Source organism: Macrotis lagotis, chromosome X, assembly GCF_037893015.1.
Source record: "Macrotis lagotis isolate mMagLag1 chromosome X, bilby.v1.9.chrom.fasta, whole genome shotgun sequence".
Lineage (NCBI taxonomy): Eukaryota > Metazoa > Chordata > Mammalia > Peramelemorphia > Peramelidae > Macrotis > Macrotis lagotis.
Genome location: NC_133666.1, coordinates 606,449,531 through 606,471,457, shown reverse-complemented (window position 1 = coordinate 606,471,457; position 21,927 = coordinate 606,449,531).

Below are 21,927 nucleotides of genomic sequence, written 5' to 3'. Positions count from 1 at the left end.
AAATTCGACCTCTGAAACTTAATAATTACCTAGCTGTATGACATTGGGCAAGTCACTTAATTACATTACCTTGGGAACACCCCCCCCCAAAAAAAAAAAAACAAATCACATAACTGATCAGAGCACTTGGAGAATATTCCTTTAAAAAAAAGCATAAAAAAGCTGGAAATAACACCAAAATAGGAGATGGTGTGGATATGTATGAGTAGAGGAATGAGAAAAGAACTCATTACAATGTAGATTGTGCAAACACTACTTCATTTGAAGGCTGACCTGTAGAAGTAGGTATTAAATTTCTTTTTGTCCTTAAAGAGAAGATGAATACTATGCAATACATATCAGAGTGACATGAATCTAATGGTAGCATCTAAGTGAGAAGCTCCATGACCAACCTTACTGAGGTGAATTGAATAATTAAGCCTCTTTGAAGAGGATGAGCATTTCAGAGAGGCATGCTTTTGTTCAACCTAACATTAAATCTGTCCCAAAGTAAAGTAAACGGATGCTTCAGAAAAGTAGCCACTTCTCCTTCACTGAATGTGTTTAAGCAGAAGTTGAATTGTCACTTGTCTAAGATGTTGTAGACTTATGAGTTGAGTAGTCACAACCACAGAGATTCTAAAACTCATTTACCAGCACCTCATCCCCATCCTCAACATATGTGAACTTACATTATTGAGCACTTGTTGTGAAGTATAAGGGCTATACTTAAGAGAATAGAAACATGAATAAAACTAATCTTGAGTGAACATACATTCATTTTGAAATGAGGTTGTTTATTCAAATTTATATTTTAATTGAATATTTCAATTTCCAATAAATATTATACAACTTTGAACACATTATTAAAAGGAAAAAGGTAGAGAAGAAAAATATAGAATATTATCAGAGGAGAGGTAGCTCACTTATAGATGGTAGGATAATGGAGGATCAAGGCCTTAGGTTTCATGGAGTGGGTGATACCTAATCTAGTATTTGAAGGATGAATGTGATTTTTAGAAGGAAAGATGAGGTGACACGTGGAGCAGGGCATTACAGTTGGAAGGAAGAGAAAGATGTACTACTTAGAGTCCAGAAAGCTGAGAGTACTTGCAGGAAAATGGATTAATTGTGAAATGCTTCTGCATACAATATTACCAACATTTACCATTTTCTTCTTCCACCCTCAGTCACAAAATGATATAATAGTGGTTTACATTTTTATTATTATTATTAATATTACATAGAACAGTTATAGCTGTTCTAATAAAAAAAGGATGCACTAGCCTTGTAATAGCTCTTTTTGGGAGGACATAAAGCCTCTCCTTGAAACTTCAGGGCAATGCATTTGCATGTGCATTTTATTGATTTAATTAGCAATTTACTCCTGCCTTCATCAAAGGTAATGGAAATGATGATGATGAAGATAATAATAGTAATATCTTGCAGGTACACATCATCTTATAGCTTTCAATGAGTTTCCAATCCCATTATCTCACTTGATTCTCATATTACCTATGGTGTAAATGGAGACTAAATTATCACTAATCCCCCCCCCCAACTTTGTCAGATGAGGAAACTGAGGTTTAAGTTTAAGTTTGCTGCAATCCAAACTCACACAGCTATTGATAGAGCAGGGATTAGACATTAACAAGATGACTCAGTAGTTAGAGTGCTAGACCTGGAGTCAAAAAAACTGTAGATCAAATCAGACATCAGGTCTTTACTTAGCTCTGTGATCTTAGCCAAATCAATTAACTAATTTGCCTCAGTTTCTTCAACTGTAATGGGGGGATGATAATAGAATCTACCTTCTATCTTTGTTGTGAGGATCAAGAAAGATAATACTTGAAAAGAACCTAACAATGTGTAATTTATAGTAGCTCTTATGAAAACCTGTTTTCCTTTTCCTTTGTCCTTTTATTCCTTCATTCCTTCCTTCCCTACATTTTAGTTTGTTTAAACAGGTGGTTTCGCTGATTTTTAGGCTTATTTAGTTGGTATTGGTATGTTCATTTCCCTGATAATGTTTCTGCAAATAATAAATAGACTCCCCACTGCGCTTCTGTAATGAAATGGGTCCTGTTCTGTGAGCCACTGGATTCATATTCTAGTCCTGGTTCTTTGTAAGCCAAGGAAAGTCATTCTACCTCCATGAGCCTTGGTTGACCCTAGCCTGTCACAGATTATAATCCTCTCATTTTTTAATGTTTTATGGGTTACTGATTCATTCATTCCCCCAAAAAGATTTTACCTCACTTGCAAAACCTTTTAATTGAAGCATTTTAATCTTGGGAGTATCTGTAAGAATTTGTATTCTACTGATGTAAGCCAGAATCCAGGTTTACATCCATACCTTGATTACAGTAAGTGCCTAGTAAATGTCCATTTCAGAAGAAGATATCAGACAACATAAGCTGATACCTACTCTGCCCTATGTGCAAGGATAACTCTGCTTATTAAGAAAGGATTATTATTCCAATCTCTTAACTTTTATAACCAATTATAATTCAAAAGCACATTCATATACATATTTCCTCCTCAGTAGAACCCTGGGAAACAAGTTTATAGAGAATTTTCCTTCTATTTTACTGGGGTTTAGGAAAGCATTTTTTGGCATGGCTGTATAGTTCATAAGTAAAAACAAAACTTGATTTGACCTAGTTTTGATGAACTTACGTGAGTTCTCTTTGTAATACACTAGATATTTATTATATGGTTACTAGCATTCTGATCCAGGTAACCCTTTCATAGCATAAAGTATCATGAATCTGTCTATTTTTTCCAAAGGAGGATATCTAACTTAAGAATTCCTTAATGTTCTGAATCCAAAGAATACTATCCCATTTGCTGAAGGAAAAAATGGCAGCAAGTAGAACTAAGCAACCAGAGAAGATGCTACTCCAACTTTAGTATCTTCTCATATTTCCTAATCATAAGAAGTACTGTACTAAAAAATAAATGGAATCAGCAACATCATCTTAACTGTGGGTTCACCTCACTGCTTCTAAACCTTAATTAAACCTAATTTGTAAATCTTAATTGAACCACATGTGTAGGCATTAATGAAGCAGTAAAATAACATGGCTCTGACAATAAGGGAACAAGAATACTGAATGCATATATTCTAGAGACATGCACTGGTGTGGGCTTCATTGGAGGGTAATGGGAAAGGAGATAAACAATTAATCTCATTAATTGCAATCAAAGGGGGGGAAAGTAGAAACTGTTTGCCTAGAGAAATAGGTTTTGCTAGGCTACCTTGAAAATAGAGACAACAGTAATGATGTGGCTGGATAAGAAAAAGAAAACATCTGAAAAATTTTGCTGGAGTATCCTCTGCTCTCCTTCTCTTTAGTAATGCCGCTGTGTTTCCTATCCATCTATCAAATTCCACCCATCTTTTAGTAATCAATGATCAAACATTTATTAAATGCCTTTTAGATGGCTAGCATTGTACTAATCTTTGAGGGATACAAAAAGAAGCAAGTGATAGTCCTTTCCTCAAGGAATTTATAATCTAATGGGGGGGGGGAGACAGCATACCAACAAATACATACAACCAAGTTATATATGCATGATAAATTGGAAATAACAGAATAAAGGAACTAAGAATGGATAAGGAAAGCTTTCCATAGAAGGTAGGATTTTATATGAGACTTATAGGAAGCAAAGAAAACCAGTCATTGGAGTGCAGGAGGAAGACCAATCCTATTTTGGTGGGCAGCCAGAGAAAATGCCCAAGTTTGGGAAATATAGTGTCTTTTTTCATTGAACATCCAAGAGATTAGTGTCAATAGATGTAAGAATTCATGTTATGAAGAATATGTAAAAAATTCCAGAGGGGGAGGCTAGGTTATATAGGATTTTATAATTAGTGATAGAAAATCAGTCAAGTTTATTGAGATGGGTTAGGGAGATAATGGGAATCCGTGATATGTTTAGACTTATGCCATATAAAAATCAATTAATTGATTAAAAGGAGATTGGGTTAGAGTGGGGAGAAAATTGTGACAGACACACCAATCATCAATAATTCAGTAGTCTCCCATCATCTCCCAAGAGATGATGAAGGCCTTCACTAGAGTTATGGCAGTGTAAGAAGAGAGAAGGTGCCAAAAGATGTTGAAAACTGACCCTTGCCACAGGTTGAAGATGGGTTATAAGAGACAAAAAGAGTTCAGAATGACTCCTAGTTGGGAGTCCAAGGAACTGGGAGGATGATATTCACCTTTCTCAGTTGGTTCTTGTCCTTTATTATTTAAGAAGACCAAAATTATATCATTGTGCTTGAGAAAAATTACAGTGTGTATGACTGAGGCTGATCAGATCAGAAGCATGGAATTCTCTACCACAAGTTGGGCACAAATCATCCATGTGAACACCTGGGCTGGATACTCTAAACTTAAAGATGTCACATGTCCTTGGAGTTGCTTCAATTCTGCCTCCCTCATAGAGTGCAGCACATTCAATGATGAGGGCATGCTATGCAGGGCAGTCCTGTGCCATTGTTTCCCATGCTGTACAATCAGTTCTAATGTTCTTCAATGACACCTTCAGGGTGTGTCAGTATTACTTATTCTGATCCCCTTGTGAGTGCTTGCCCTGTATGAGTTTTCCATAAAATAGTCTTTTTGGCAAGTGAATGCCTGGCATTCTAACTGGTCCAGCCCTTCATAGTTGCACTTTCTGTAATACTGTTGGAATGCCAAGCAGTTTAGATGAAGAAAGGACCTCAATGTCTGGTATCTTTTCCTGTCAGGTGATTTTCAGAATCTTCCTAAGACAATTTAAATGGAAGTGATTCTGTTTCATGACATGGTGCTGGTAGACTGTTCAGGTTTCACAGGCAGATAGCAATGAGATCAACACAATAGCTCTGTAGTTGGTGGTCAGTCTAATGCCTCTTCTCTCCCATACTTTGTTTCTGAGCTTCCCAAATACTGAGCTAGCTCTGGCAATGCAACTGTCAACCTCATTTTCAATGTGTACCTCCTTGGAAAGGAGACTTCCAAGGTAAGTTAAATTGTCCACAGTACTCAACACTTCTCCATTTGCTGTAATCAATGGTTCCACAAAAGAATGGTGTGGTGCTGACTGATGGAACACCTTTGTTTTCTTGGTGTTAATTATTAGACCAAAATGATCACAAGCAAAAGGAGAATCAATCCATACTTTGTCGCATCTCAGCTTCAGAGGCATTGAGGGCACAATCATCTGCAAACAGAAGATCATATACCAATATTCCTTCCACTTTTAGCTTGACTTGTAGCCTTTTCAAAATAAAGAATTTGCCATCTGTGTAGTAGCTGACTTTGAGGCCATAGTTATTCTAATTGAAGGCATTTGATAAAGGCTGAAAGCATTATGTTTAAAAAATATGGAAGCAAGGCTACAACCTTGTTTTACTCCTTTGGTGCCTGGGAAGTCTCAAGAGCATCATTGAGGTTAGGAGTCTAAGGAACTGGGAGAATGGTATTAGCCCTTCTCAGTAAAAGAAAGTAGGATGACAGGGGAAAGAGTTTGGGGGAAAAGGTAAGTTTTGTTTTATATATACTGAGTTTAATTTGTCTATTGGACATCCAATGCGAGATGTCTAAAAGACATTTGGAGAGTTGAGATGGGAGGTCAGCAGAGAATTTGAGGAAAGAAAATTATATTTGAGAATCATCAGCTTAGAATCCTATAATTGTCAAAAATATTTATCCTTAGGAACTACCACAATACTTTTACTGTGTTGCATTTGTTAAATTGAATTCAAATTGAATTATATTTTAATTCCATGAAGATGTATTATCTACTATGCACAGTCCTATGAAATAGGCATTTGTGGTTATAAACAAAGAGTTTAGCATAGTTTTGACCTCATAGAGTCCACAATCTACTTTTGCATATATTTCGTTTTTTATTTTATTCATTTTTGGTCGTTATCTATGATTTCATTGATGTAAGGAAATCCTAGAAAGACAATTTTCTCTTTCAATGACAATCAGCAAAATTTTTCCAAAAAGGAATATCTGAGGATTGATTACATACATGGCCATTGAGTGTCAGAAGCAGAATTTGATTCAGGTTTTCCTGATCCCATATCTAATACTCTACAGCACTCTACAGACCCCAGTCAAGATCACCCCTCAAGAGGTGGTATTCATGGAATGGTCATAGTAGAACACTCCTAGTCTGCTCTTTCTGCTTTCAGTACAGAGCCCATAGACATTATGTAGCAAATCAATACTTGGGAAGATGAGACCCATTAACTACTTAACCCTACCCCCTCACCTAACTTCTCACTTCTAAAAGATTTGACATAGCCAAAAATTTAAAAAGAAGAAGAATTTACTACACCCTATTTTTGAGAACTTTCCATTATATTTGTAGCCTTATAAATCTTTTGTCTACTTCATCAGAATGTGAGCTCCTTGAGAACAGTGGCTATCATGCTTTTCTATGTGTATTCTCAGTACTTAACACAATATTTTGAAGAAAGTAAATTCCTAGTAAATTACTTCCCTTCCCTCCCTTCCATTCTTTCTTTATTTAATCCTTGCTTTCTCCTTTCCTTCCTTTCTCTCTTCTACTCTTCTAAGAACTGGGATGTTGATGGTGCTATTGGAGTTTCATAGATAATTTTAATTCAGAGATTGTGCAAAGGATGGTGGTCTTGAGTGTGGGGGTGGTAAATCTTGTCATATGAAATTATTTTTAGAAATTGAGGCTATTTTGCTCTTGAGAAGAGAAGACCTATTGGGGACAATGATCAATATCTATAAGTATATGATAAACTGTTCCATACAAGAAATATTACATATATATATATATATATATATATATATATATATATAAAACATAAGGTGAAAATTTCAAAAAAGATAGCTTTGCTTCCATATACAGCATAGCTTCCTTCCAAAGATCACTGATGAAATATGGAATGGGCTCATCAGAATTCAATTTTCTCTTATTGGACTTCTTGGAAAAGAGGATATATATGATCACCTTTTGCTTTTATAAAGGGAATTATTTTCTCTAGAACTTGGACTAAAGGGCCTTCATAGCTTCTTTTGATTCCATTATTCAAGGGATGGAGGAGTGTGAATCAATGTATTCTTGGTGGAGAGAAAAAAGAACAAGAAAATACATTTCAGAGACTGGCAAGTCTAAGGTTCTTATAGGGAAACTGCTCAATCCAAATGGACCATACCATAAAATGAGTAGTATGTATTATGTAGAAAAAAGTATGTAGAAACACATAAATTGAGAAACATAGCTTATAGCCAATTTGGGGAGGGCTTAGAATTTGAGGCTAAGGAGTTTGAATATCAACTGTTAGGCAATGGAAATGCCTTGAAATTTTTATTTTTATTCATTTAAAAAAAAGTTTTGAACTAGAAAATTACCAGTGAATTACTATGTCCATGTATTACTGATCATCCATTTTCAAACTCAAAATTTTGACTTATTCCCAGAATCTGCTTCATTTATTCTTATTTGGGTGCTGCTGAAGGGAGCTGGAGCAATGATTAAATTTTGTTGAATTGGGTCTTGTGTGTTTATTTGTCTTTCTGTGTGTGTGTGTGTGTGTGTGTGTGTGTGTGTGTGTGTGTGTGGTGGTTTTAATCCTCCTCTCAATGGCCCTTTTCAGTCCTTTTTGTTTTTGTTTTTGTTTTTTTGGCAAGTCAATGGGGTTAAGTGACTTGCCCAAAGTCACACAGCCAGGTAATTATTAAGTGTCCGAGGCCACATTTGATCACAGGTCCTCCTGACTTCAGGGACTGTGCTCTATCCACTGCATCATCTAGCTGCCCCCTTTTCAGTCCTTTTTGCTGCCTATTCCCTCAAGTCATGCCTCAGTCATGAGTATGCTTCAAGACTCTGTCTTATACCTTCCCTTTTTCCTTCTATACTTTATAGCTTAATGCTCTCATCACCATCTATGTTCCGTACTGATGAAGTCATGGAGTCACATTGAATAGTATAGAGATATGATCCTGAGAGAGTAATGGCCATCATCAATCAATGATGAAGCTATTGATCATTTACCTCAAGTTGAAGTCAATCCCTCCCTAGGTGAATTTCCAACTGAAGAAGTTTTGAATGTCATTAGTCTCCTTTCATGTAGTAAAGCATGGGTGCTTATTCTATCCTAGTTGAGATTTCTAAGGTGGGGCATCTGTGGCTCAAATAAAAACTGTCTGAAATTTTCAAGATTATTTGGCATGACAAAGCTATCCCTGAAGGATTCCAAGAATTCCTCCATTGAATATCTCATTAAAGGTAAAGGGAATAGATATCCTGTGAGAACACAGAGGTGTTTCTCTCCTAGTCATCGCTGGCAAGACTTTTTCCCAAGTTCTCCTTAATAGACTGATCATTCCTCTGGAAAATGATCACCTACTGGAGAGTAAATGTGGCTTCAGAAAGGGTCAAGTAACAGTCAACATGGTGTTTGCTGCCCAACAACTGCAGTAAAAATGCCAGGAGTCGAACAGAGGTCTGTATACAATGTGTTGATCTGACCAAGGTCTTTGATACAATCAGTTTTGAGATTTTATGGAAAATTATGTCAAATTTTGATTGCCCAGAAAAGTTCATCTGTATTGAATGTCAATTTCACAACGAAATTCTTGCCCAGGTATCACCATTAGAGTGAAAAAAGGCTATGCCCTTGCTTCCATGCTCTTTATCATGATATTCTCAGCCATGCTGACAAATGACTTCACTGAGGTCAACCAGGTCAGCTACTCCCCAACTTGAAAAGACTATAAGCCAAGACTAAAGTGGAGGGAGTGTTGCTGCATGATTTTCTGTTTGCAGATGACTGAGTACTCCATGCAGCCTCTGAAGCTGAGAAGTGCAAAGTATGGATCCATTCTCTGCTGCTATTTTTGATCTAACAATAAATACCAAGAAAGCATAGGTGTTCCATTAGTCCCCGCCATGTGGAATCATCAATTACAGAAATGGAGAAGTTTTGAATACTGTGGATAAATTAACTTGGCTTGATAGTGTACTTTCCAGGGAGCGCTACATTGATAATGAGATTGACACATGCTTTGAAACAGCTAGTGCAGTATTTGAGAGGCTCTGAAAGAAAATGTATTAGAGAAAATGTATTAGATTAACTATCAAACAAGCTCTACATAGTTTTTGTGCTGACTTCATTTCTGTATGCCTGTGAAACATGGACACTCTACCAGTGCCATTCCAGGAAACTGAATTACTACCATTTTAATTGGTTTAGAAAGATTCTGCAGATTACTTGGCATGAGAAGATACTGGACATTGAGGTTCTTTCTTGAACCAAACCTCTTTGTATTTCAACACTACTACATGAACTAGCCATGTTATTAAATGCCAAATGCACCTTTGCAAAAAAGATTATTTTTTGAAGAACTCACACAGGGCAAGTGCTCACAGACTGGTCAAAAGTAGTGATACAGGGACACCCTGAATGTCTCTTTTCAGAATTTTGTAATTAAATGGAAGCTAGATGGCTCAGTGGATAGATAGATGGCCCTGGAGTCATGAGGACCTGAGTGCAAATATGACCTCAGACACTTAATAATTACCTAGCTGTGTGGCTAGGTCACTTAACCCCATTGCCTTTCAAAAACAACAAAAAAAATAGTTTTGTAATTAATTGTTGAATTTGGGAGACTTTGGCACAGGACTGTCCAGCCTGATATGCCCTCATCAGAGAGGGTGCTGTTCTTTCTGAGCAAGACAAAATGGAAGCAACTCAAAGGAAACATCAGATGTGTAAGTTTAGATTACTCACTCCAGGTGTTCATATGAACTATTTGTACCCCAACTGTGGTAAAGTATTCTGAGATCATGTTGGTTTGATCAGCCACAGTCAGATGTCTCTAACATAGAGTGATATCATTTTGGTCTTCTTCAATAATGAAGTACAAGAACAACCAATGTGTTCAGTTGTGAGCTCTAGGCAGATGATTTCCTGATCTATATATTCATTCACTACATTCTTCCTGACTTCCAGTCTTGCATAACATTCTATTTCTTAGGCATCTTAATCTGAGTATCTGGTAGAAATCACAACATAAACATGTCCTAAATAGAACTCATTTTTTTAGGTTTTTTTTGCAAGGCAAACGGGGATAAGTGGCTTGCCCAAGGCCACACAGCTAGGTAATTATTAAGTGTCTGAGACCGGATTTGAACCCAGGTACTCCTGACTCCAGGGCCGGTGCTTTATCCACTACACCACCTAGCCACCCCTGATTTCCTTTTTTTAATATTCTCTTTTTTCCTGAACTCTCACCTTTCAGTTCAGGGCACTCTGCTCTTTATTCTCATTTATCACTCATATCCAATTTTTGGGAAATCTTTTTATTTCTACCTTTACAAAAATCTTTAATTCTACTCAGAGCATTCTTAATTGTTTGTAAATGGTTTCATCTCTTCTTCTAGACTGTAAGGATTTTATGCAACCAAAATGGTTTTTATGGGTTATTTTAGAAGTAATTTAAGGAAGATAAAATGAACTTCATGTCCCTTTTGGTTTTTCCTCTCCATCACCATCCGGTATAACTTTGCTCAATGGAAGTCAGGGAAACTTTTCGATGCTTGCCATTGTAAAAAGCCTTAGACTAAATGAGATGATTTAATTGGATTTATTAATTTAATGCTAATTCACCCAGACAGTGCATGATAATAAGTAAGTGCCAAAATGGATAAGATCACCAATCAAATTAATGAACTAAAAAAGAAAGAAAAAAATAAGAAATACAGAGGTAGACTATTGACTTTTTCAACTTTTTCACTTTTAACTATTAAAGTTTTGGGAGACTGACAAAAAAGTTACTTAAAACTAATGAATTTGTTGCTGTGATTTTTTTTTTATTTTCAAATTATAGCAATTTCTGTGACCTTTGCAACTGTACCTTATGCAGATTTGTCCTAGTCCCAATACCTGAATACCACTTTAACATGAAAAGCATATGACTTTTACATGGACTAGGTCCAAAAGCTAAGAAAATAAACACAAATAAAACAAAACATAAAAGGAATTTTGTTGCAGAAATAAATTCCTTTACAAACAAGTATGAGGGGAATTTATATTTACATGTATTTTCATCCCCAAAGAGCACTTCTGTCAGTTATATTCTAGGTCAAACTTTCAATAATCCTGATAGAAAGTCAGGCATATATTGTTCTCATTTTTTAGGTTGGAAAATTGAGAGTTACAAGTGATGATACATTTCAAGACATCATATTACTACTAAAAATTAAAATAATATTAAGGACTGGGTAAAACAAAATCATATTACTACCAAGAGCACCACAATAAAGATTCAAAATTCAGAACAGTAAAGAAACTTAGAAATTTTTTATTTTTTCTGAAGCTTAAAATTATTTTTCTGTTTTCTTGATTGTTATGCATATCAATGATTCTCAGGGACCTTACACTATCTAATTTTTATATTTTCCCCAGTGCCTAGCATAGTGCTACACATATAATAACTATTTTTCTTGAGTCCTGAATTATAGCTACAAATTACTCCCATATTTATAAGATGCCACAAATTAAGGTGAGACATATGATGCACTTCTCAGAGGATTCTCTTCCAGCTAATGGTTCTCCAAGTCACACTTTTCAGATTATAGATTAAATGGAATGTTCTAGTCAAGGTAGTATTTTTAAATGGAAGTAGGAGTTATTTTTCACTTGCCTTTAAGATATGATGACACCTATGGTAATTGACTCAGCTTCAAGATTGACCTTTGTTTTTAAAAGTCATGTTCCCTGATAGGAACAATAAAATCCAGGGTCTTAGCTATTAATCATTCACAGAATCCTCCATTGAGATGTGGAAGGGTTTAAAAGCCATCTATTCCAATTTCATCATGTTACAGATGATAAGCTGATATTTGAAGAGGCTAAATTACTTGTCTAAGGTCATCCAGATACTAAGCTTGATTTGAACTTGTTTTCTGTCTTCAGAGGTTATGCATTTTATATTGTATCATATAGCTTTCCAATCAACAAACAATTTATTAGGCAAGTATTTTCTTCAAGTTATTTGTCCACACATAAATGAACGTTGTACATGCAATAAATGAAATAAATAAGAAATCATTATATAAACAGATTAATTCAAGTTTACAAAAATGAGTTTAACCCCCATAGGATGAGACATATTTAAATGTGGCTTCAAGAGAAATACATTATTTCAAAGGAATATCACAAATAGTATCTGATTAGTGTCCTCAAGTTCAACACCAAAATCAGGCAGTTATCATTTAGTTAAGAAGTTACAATTTTGTAGCCTAAAATTTCACAGATGTTGAAGATTCTGGAGGAAGGGGAAAGAATGGATATGGATCATATAAGAGGAGTATCCTGAAGAAATAGTAGTTTGCCCCTCTTCCCCATATTATAATACCTGTAAAACCATATCTAGAATATTGAGTTCAGTTTTAGGGCATCAATTTTTTAAGACAAAAGAAATATTTTATTGATTGAACATGACTCCTCCTGCAGGACATTGAATTTTCTTTCCTTGTTGCAACTATATATATATATATATATATATATATATATATGTGTGTGTGTGTGTGTGTGTGTGTGTGTGTGTGTATATATATACATATGTATATATAAATATGTGTGTATACTGTTTTTCAAGGTTATATTAATCAATATAGTTTGTGAAGACTGCATTCAAATAGTTATTTTTAAAGTCACTATCCCACTAAGTTAGGGCTTTCTTTATCTGGGTCTATGAATGTGATTTAATTTTTTTTTGATAGCAGTTCAGTATCATTGGTTTTCTTTGAAACTATAAATTTATGCATTTTAAAGCCTTGTGAGAAGGGGGCCTCAAAAGCCAGACTTGGGAATGAGTTCCTGATGCAGCAGCTTTTAGACACTTACCCTTTTACATGTACTGTCATCAGCCAAGTCACAGGGTGTTCCCTAAAAAACCTGCAAAGATAAACTCAGGGCATATCTCCTTAATGGAGCATTGACCAGAAACTCTTCAATTTATTCCTGCTAAAGACCTTTTAAGAAAAGACTCTCTCCCAATCTTTCCCGGGATGCTCATTAAGGAGAAAGGCAACTTGGGCCAATAAACTGATCCAAGAGTTCCAAATCCAATATACAGATGCTCTAACTCCAGAACCATTATAGAGCACTCAATGGAGGTTTGGTATTCATAATTTATAAAGGATCCTGGAGTTAGTTTTTGATTTTTGGTTATTTTATTAAGTGTCTGAGGATGGATTTGAACTCAGGTCCTCCTGACTCCAGGGCCGGTGCTCTATCCACTGAGCACCTAGCTGCCCCAAGAATCTTGGAGTTTGAATAAAACTTTCCTTTAAATAGCTGTATTTCAGGGCAACACATTTTAAAAATTATGGTAACACATTCAGAGAAAATAAGGTAGGATACTATGGAGATTAGAAAATATCTCTTAAAAATATGGGTTTATATTTGGTTTTAATAATAGAAGACTTAGGAGGGAACCATGACTGCTGTCATCGAGTATCTTCTAGCTTGTCATTTGCAAAAGAGATTAATTTTTTTTTTACTTTACCCTAGAAGGCATTAACTAGGAGTCAAGTATTAAAGTTGCCAAAAAGATAGAATCATAGATTTGTAAGAGAGGATGAAGACACTTCAGAGGTCAATCAATTCAATCCCATCATTTTTCAGTAGGAAAAATAAGACTTAAGAAGGTTGTGTTATCCAAGGTCATGCAGGCAGTAGGAACTGGAAATCAAATTGGTATCTAGCCTCTCTGACTCTGCAACCAGTCCTCTTCTTGCTTAAGAAAAAATTACCAAAGTGAAAAGGTAAGCCATAGAATCCCTTTGACAACTGATCCTGAAAGAGACAGTGGAAAATCACATTGTGATGAATATTTTAGAAGCATTTTTTTGTTTGAATATAGATTGGATTATGTAACCTCTAATAAAACATTTTTCTGAGGTTCTGTGATCTTAACCCTACTGTTTCATATCAACTTTTGATGAACTGTTATAGCTATTAGTATACCTAAAAAGTGGGATAAATATTGAATATTATATTACATAACCTGTGGGTGTAGAATGATTTTTATTTTCATTTAATTTACTTTAAAAAACGATCTAGGGGGCAGCTAGATGTTGCAACAGATAGAGCGCCGGCCCTGGAGTCAGGAGTTCAAATCCAGCCTCAGATAGTTAATAATTACCTAGCTGTGTGGCCTTGGACAAGCCACTTTTAACTCCACTGCCTTGTAAAAAAACTAAAAAAAAAAAGATCTACCTGCTCTTTATCTAGTACATCTGTACCATTTTCTTCACTCACAGTCACAACCCTAGATCAGATACTAGTCACTTTTTGTTAACACAATTATTATAATCTTCTAATTTATCTTTTATCCTCTAGTTTCTCCACCTTCCAATCCATCTTTCACATGACCTTTGCAGAGATGTTCCTCAAGCTTAAGTGTAATCATTTTACTCTGCTGTTCAAAAAGCACCACTGTCTCCCTTTTTTCCCCCATAGGACAAAAGGTAAACTCCTCTGTTTAGCATTTAAAGGTCTTTATAACCTGACTCCAGTTTACTTTTTCAATTTATTGCCTAATACTTCCCTTCACAAAACCTTTGATCCAGTCAAAATGGGTTACTTTTTCCCCCCCAAACAGGTCATCAAATCATCAGCTTCATTACTGGAAACATTCTCACTTCACCTCTGCCTCTTAAAGACCCTATCTTCTTTTGGAGGTCAGCTCAAGTATTACCTCCTGTGAGAGGCCTTATCATCTCAGCTGCTTTTCCCTTCTCCCTACTGCCACTGCTGTAAATTACTGGGAATACATACGATACTTACTAATATATGTATAGATTATTTTGCTTAGTTTTGTTACTGTAGCTTCAGAAGCTGCTTTATTATTACTTCTACTACTACTGCTCCAACTACTCTTCCTACTGTTGCTCCTGCTGGTACTACTGCTGGTACTACTACTGGTTCTACTACTGGTACTACTACTACTATTACTGCTCCTTTTGCTGTTGTTGCTGTTGGTGCTGTGCTTCTACTACTACTGCTGCTGCTGCTGCTACAACTACTAATACTACCACTATTACTACTACTACTACTACTACTACTACTACTACTACTACTACTGCTACTACTACCACCACTACTACTGTTACTCTTGTTGTTGCTACTGCTATTACTGCTGGTTTTACTGCTACTACAACTATTACTACTATTACTGTTGCAACTGCTGCTGCTGTTACTACTCTGCTACTACAACTACAGCTGCTATTACTGCTATTGCTACTTCTGTTACTCCTCCTTCCATTACTGCTACTCCAATGCTACTACTGCTGGTTCAACCACTGTTATTATTACTACTACTACTACTACTGCTACTACTACTACTACTGTTGCTTTTTCTGTTGCTACTACTACTGCTTATACTAGTGCTGGTTCTACTACTGTTAGTACTATTTAATTACTTTTGTTACTGTTGCTACTCCTCCTCTTACTACTACTGCTGGTATATGGCTATAGCTGCTACTACTGCTGCTGTTTCTATTGCTTTTGCTGTGCTTTGTTAGGCACTTAACTGCTTTTCATTGATTACATGATTCATCGATCATTTCTCAATTCTATAAAAAATGCTTTTCCTCTCAGATCTGCATTGCTCAAAGTGTTCACAGTTTACACACTAAATCTGAGAGGCTTTGTTTGTTCATGTGATTACTGTAACACCTGCAGATAACTTTAGCCCCTCTTTAAGGGGCTGATTACTCAAGAAATTCTTACTTCTTCTTAGATGAATTGTTCTCTCAAACTTGAGGCTGCTCTACAAGCCACCTCTAAAATTTCCCTTCATTTTCTACAAGACTCAGTTATGGGATTATGCCACTAAAGGAATTTGAATAGTTCTATAACTTCTATAGGGAAAATTGGAGTTTCTATAACATTTTGTATGAACTCACCTCTTAGACTACATGCAGGAAAACTTGCCTACTTTTTCTCTGGAACACTATTGTTTCCTTGGTTATTGTCATCCCACTGACCTGGGAAATCTTATGTTTCTGACCTGTACTTAGACATCCCTGAGAGAGCATGAGTTCTGATCTCAAATTATTAATGATTTCCTTGGGGGGAGGTGGTCAAAACTGGACATGAATAGACTTCTCCCACAGGATACAATTTGCCATGCTGCTTTCTCTTATGTCCTTTGAATAGGGAAAAGGCAGGGGGAAAGAGGGAGCAAGAAGATCTATCAACTGACCTTTATTCACCAATGCATGAGAATGACTTCTCCCACAAAAATCTATACTTCCAAATGTCCTAGTCAATCACCTTGGAAGCACTTTTAGCCCTGAAACCAGAGAGCATTCCTTTTTGTCTTACTTGATACAGAAAGAGATCTCTTTGATATGCTACAAACAAAATATGCTGAATAAGCTCATACAATTGGTCAGTAGGGTCTCCTGAGCCTTCCCTAAGCCCCCCCCCACACACACACACAAATATACAGAAACAGTTTGCTTATTTTTCATTTTAATTTTACATTTTGAATTCTCTCCCTTCCTGTTACCCCTCTCTGATCCATTAAGAAGGCAGTCTTCCTGGAGGAGGAGAGATGTGACCTTGAAGACCTTGAAAGATGGATTATCTTTTTAATGCCATTGAAATGATTCTAGTTTCATTTGCATGCTAACTTATAAATTGTTACAAATTGATGTTTTAAAAATGGCCTGATTTAATGAAGCTTTGATAATCATCTTCATAACTCAGTTTATTAGACAGCATTCCTAATATGGATGGAAAGTAGGTACCCTATATAATAAGACTAAACCATAATAAAATAATGATTGAAAGAAAATTATAAAAGTCATTAAGTACAGTGTGAAATTACTGAGGATGGGGGAGGGAAGAAAAGGAAAGGCATGTTGGAATATGCTGAATGAGGACAAACATAATTTAACAACCTTTCCAAACATTTCTATCTATACTATTCTATCTGCACTCTGGTAATCATCCTCATCTCTCTGTCCACCAGTGGACTTAGGTAGTCATAGGTCTCCTTATCTTGCCTGGATTCAGTCTTCTTTACATTTATTTGCCCATGTACATTTTGCACAGATACCTAGCATCATCTCCCTTTCTAGATTTCTTTGATGTGATGATTTTCCCTATTAGAATGTAAGCTTTAGGGTATGGATAGTTTTGTTTGCTTGCCTGTCCAAGTCCAATATATTCCTGGCATATATTAAACACAACAAATTCTCAAGCTAGCTAACTCTCTTTCTATTTATTTTTAGGATACAGATTTTTACAGGGATAAGAATATTGATTGGGAGTGGCGAAGTGAAGCCAAGATGGAGGCAGGAAAAGAGCCTCTCCTACGTGCTCTCTCCAAAGTATTTCAAAAATCTTAAAAATTGTGACTCTAACTAAATTTTTGAGAGACAGAACCCACAGAAAGATCTAGTGAAGCAACACTCCAGCCCAAGGTAACCTGGAAAATAGTGGAAAAACTTCCATTCCGTGCGGTTAGAGGGGTGACCTGTGAGACTGAATAAACTTCAGCCTCCTGGGAACAGCTCCAGAGTGGCTGGGAGCCATGACTCTCAGTCTCAGAAGCAGTTTCCTGACCTGCATCCCTTCACAACTTAGAAGACGAACAGGGAAACTTCTGCAAAGCCCAGGCCTTCAGGCCTGTTGTGGCACTCAGGGCAGGCAATAGCCATGGCAGCCCAGATCCAGGAAACTAGGAAACAGAAGCAGGAACCAGCAAACAGGAGCCTCCAGGCAACCAACCCTGAGTGCTCAGTCCACCAAAGGTAGGAGAGTGGAGGGAAACTTCCAAGGCCTGTCCTCTGTCCCTGGAACAGGTCTCTGGGCCTCTGACCACATCCAGATCTTGGTTTTGGTCTAGATTCCCCCATAGAACAGGGACCGCCCCCCCCCCCCAGCCCTGTGGCAGAAGGGTGTGCTTGTGGTCATTCACAGACCAGGAGAGAAAACAGAGCCTCACACACCGAGGTCCTTGTGTGTGTTGGAGGCAGTATTACAATAATACTCAAAAGCTCAGGAAGCACCCCCAAACCAGGCACGGGCTGGAGAAATGAGTAAACAGAGAAAAAAGAGAGGAACTAGATCATTCACAAATAATTTGTCTATAATCCCAAGGAGGATCAAAACAATCAATTTGAAGATGAGGAAATACAAGTTCTGCTTCTAAAGATTCCAATAAAAATGGAAGTTGGGGTCAGGATATGACAGAGCTCAAAAAAGATTTTGAAAATCAAGTAAGGGAGTTAGAAGGAAAATAGGGGAAAGAAATGAAAGAGATGCAGGGAAAACATGAAAATGAAGTCAGCAGCTTAGTCAAGGAGATCCAAAAAATGCAGAAGAAAATAACATGTTAAAACCAGCTCAGGTCAAATGGATAAAACAGTTCAAAAAGTTATTGAGGAGAAGAATGCTTTAAAAAGCAGAACTGGCCAGATGGAAAAGGACATAAGAACTTTGAGGAAAACAAATCCTTCAATGGAGCTAAAGGAAGTTGATGACTTTATGATACATTAAGACACAATACTTCCCCACCAAAAGAATGAAATATTAGAAGAAAATGTGAAACATCTCATTGAAAAAAAAACAGATTCAGGAAAGATAATTTAAAAATTATTGGGATACTTGAAAGTCATTACCAGTAAAAGAGCCTTGACCTCATTTTTAAAGAATTCCTACAGGAAAATTGCCCTGATATCCTAGAAGCAGAGGGAAAAATATAAATTGAGAGAATCAACCAATTGCCCCTGAAAAGAGATCCAGCAAAAACATACACCAAGAATAGTATAGCCAAGTTCCAGAACTTCCAAGTCAAAGAAAAAATGTTACAAGCAGCCAGGACACACTTCAGATATTCTGGAACTGCAGTCAGGATCACAAAGGACTTAGCTGCAACTACATTAAAGACTTGTAGAACTTGGAATATAATGTTCTGGAAGGCAAAAGAGCTTGGAATGCAACCTAGAATCAACTACCTAGCAAAATGATGATCCTTTTCCAGAGGAAAAGATGGACTTTCAGTGAAACAGGGGAAATTCAAATGTTCCTGCTGAAACAACCAGAGCTGAACAGAAAGTTTGATCTTCAAATACAGGACTCAGGTGGAGTATAAGGAGTGGAGGAGAAGAGTAAATTATGAGGGATTTAATGATGTTGAACTTCATGTATTGCTGCATAGAAAAATGATGCTGATAATGCTCATATGAGCCTCCTCATTTGTTAGAGAAGGTAGAAGGAGGTTTTAGAGATGAATCCTAGAGGAGAGAGCTGAATTTGAAGATATAATATATTGTAAAAATGGAAACAATGGATAATAGGGTGATGTACTGTGAGTAAGAGAAAAGAGAGGTGGAATATTCTAAGATACTTCATATAAAGGAATATTGAGTCTGGGATCATTTGAATGGGAATTACTTCCTTCCTTTGACACTTTTGACAACAATAACCTTCCTGCACCCTACTTTCATCATCTGTAAAATAATGAATCTATACAAGATAATTTGTGATGTTACTTTTAACTATAAATCTACAGTTCTCCATACTTGAATGAAATCATTATTAAATGTTTAAAATCTTGGATACTTTTTTCATTGTGTTTTCTAACTTAAAAGCTAATGAACTATGTTATTTCAGGGAATTTACCAAATTTTCATATGCTCCAGTTTTCCCAACTATAAAACAGATCATATGCACTATATTACACACCCAATCTGCACTTACATATACAATGTGTATGTCATACATATATATGTATATATATATATATGTATATATATATGGTGTGTGTGTCTGTGTGTAATTTATTTTATATTGTTTATATTATTTTATATTATCCTTTTCTTTTAAAATTTTGAGTTCCTGATTCATTGCCTCTCATATTCCTCCTCACTGAAAAGGCAGATAATAAGATATTAGCTATAAATATAAATTAATCCAAATGCATTTAGATATTAGTAGTATTGCAAGACAAATAAAAAAAATGAGAACATTATTCAATTTGCACTACAAGTCCATAAATTCTCTCTCTGGAATTGGATAAAAATTTATTATCATGAATCCTTTGAAATTCTCTCAGATCATTGTGTTCATCACAGTAGTCAAGTCTTTCATAGTTGTTCATCATTACAGATTTTTTGGGAGTGTACACAATGATCTTCAAGTTCTTTGGACTTCACTTTGTATCAGTTAATAAACATTCTGCCATGTGTTTTTTCTTCTGAAACCATCTCCCTTTGCATTCCTTAAACTCAATAGTACTCCATTACAATCATATACTGCCCAGATTTGTTCAGCCATTTCCCAGTTGATAAGTATTCTCTCAATTTCCAATTTTTCACCACCACGAATAAAGAACCTCTTTAAGTAATACATAAAGGTCCTTTTCCTTTTACCTCTGAGGTGCAAACTAGTAGTAGTATTACATGATCACAAATTATACACAGTTTTAGTTGTGCTCTTTGGGCACAACTTCAGATTGTTCTCCAGAATGATTGAATTAATCATTTCACCAATATTCATCATATTCAGGTATGAAATCTGAGGTAACACTTGAGAGTTATTTTAATTTGCATTTCTTTAATCAATGGTGCTGTAGAGGGATAGCTAAGTGTCACAGTGGATAGAGTACCAGACCTGGAGTCAGGAGAACCTGAGTTTAAATGTGGCCTCAGGTTCTTAGTCTTTGTGACCTTGGGCAAATCACTTAACCACATTGCCTTGAAAAAAACTGAAAAAAATAGTGATTCAGAAAGTCTTTTTTTCCATTTGGCTATAGATAGCATTGATTTTTTCCAGAAAATTACCTGTTAAGAGACCATTTATCAGAATGGCTTTTTATTTTCATAAATTTGACTCAGCTGCCAATGTATTTGAGAAAGAGAAACTTGCTGTAAATTTTCTTTTTACATTTCTGAATTGTTTATAGTGTCATTTTCTTAAGTGTAGTTTTCCTGACTTTCTCTTTTAATTAGATTTATTATTGCTTTAGCTTTGTCTGAGATCATGATTACCATCCTTGTCTTTTATATTTTAATACTATTGAAGCATAGTAAATTTTGTTATACTTTATTTTGCCTCTGTGTGTCATTCTGTTTCAGGTATGTCTCCTTGGATTAACTCATCTCATTTACATTCACAATTATGATACCTAATAATACATTTCCTTCTATCTTATATTGCTCTGTATATCTTTCTCTTTATTTTTAATATTATCCCATTTCAAAAGTTTGTTCTATTCACTATCACTTCCCTTTCTCCCCTGTTCTCCCTTTTATATTACCTTCTCACCATATCATTTATCTTCTTTCCCTTTTATTTTTAATTGGATAAAATAGATTTCCATTATACAGACACACACACACACACCATTTTCTTTCCTCTTTGAAACCACTGTAATAAGGGTGAACTTTAACCATTGCCTACTAAACCCCTATTTTTTCCTCCACCATAATTTTTTTCTTGAGTCCTTCTTTTATATGACAACTTTTCTCCCATTCTTTCTCTCCTTTCCTTTTCCTTCCAGTTCATCCCTCTTTCTCACTTTTTTCCCTTTTTGGAAATCATCCCAGCATAATCAGCATGCATTCATGCCCAATGTCTATATAGACTCCAAACTGCCCCATTAATCATAAAGGTTTTAGGAGCTGCATGTATTATCTTCCTATATAGGAATGTAAATAGTTAAACTTTACTGAGTCTCTTATGATTCTCTTTCATGTTTACCTTTATAGTTCCTCTTGAATCTTTGAGTTTTGAATCTTGAATATCAGTTTATCTATTCATTTCTAGTCTTTTCATCAGGAATGCTTGGAAGGCCTCCCATAGAGGATTTTTCTCTGCTTTGCTAGGATTCTTTGATAGAAATTCTTTCTAGAATATCATATTCTATATTCTCTAAT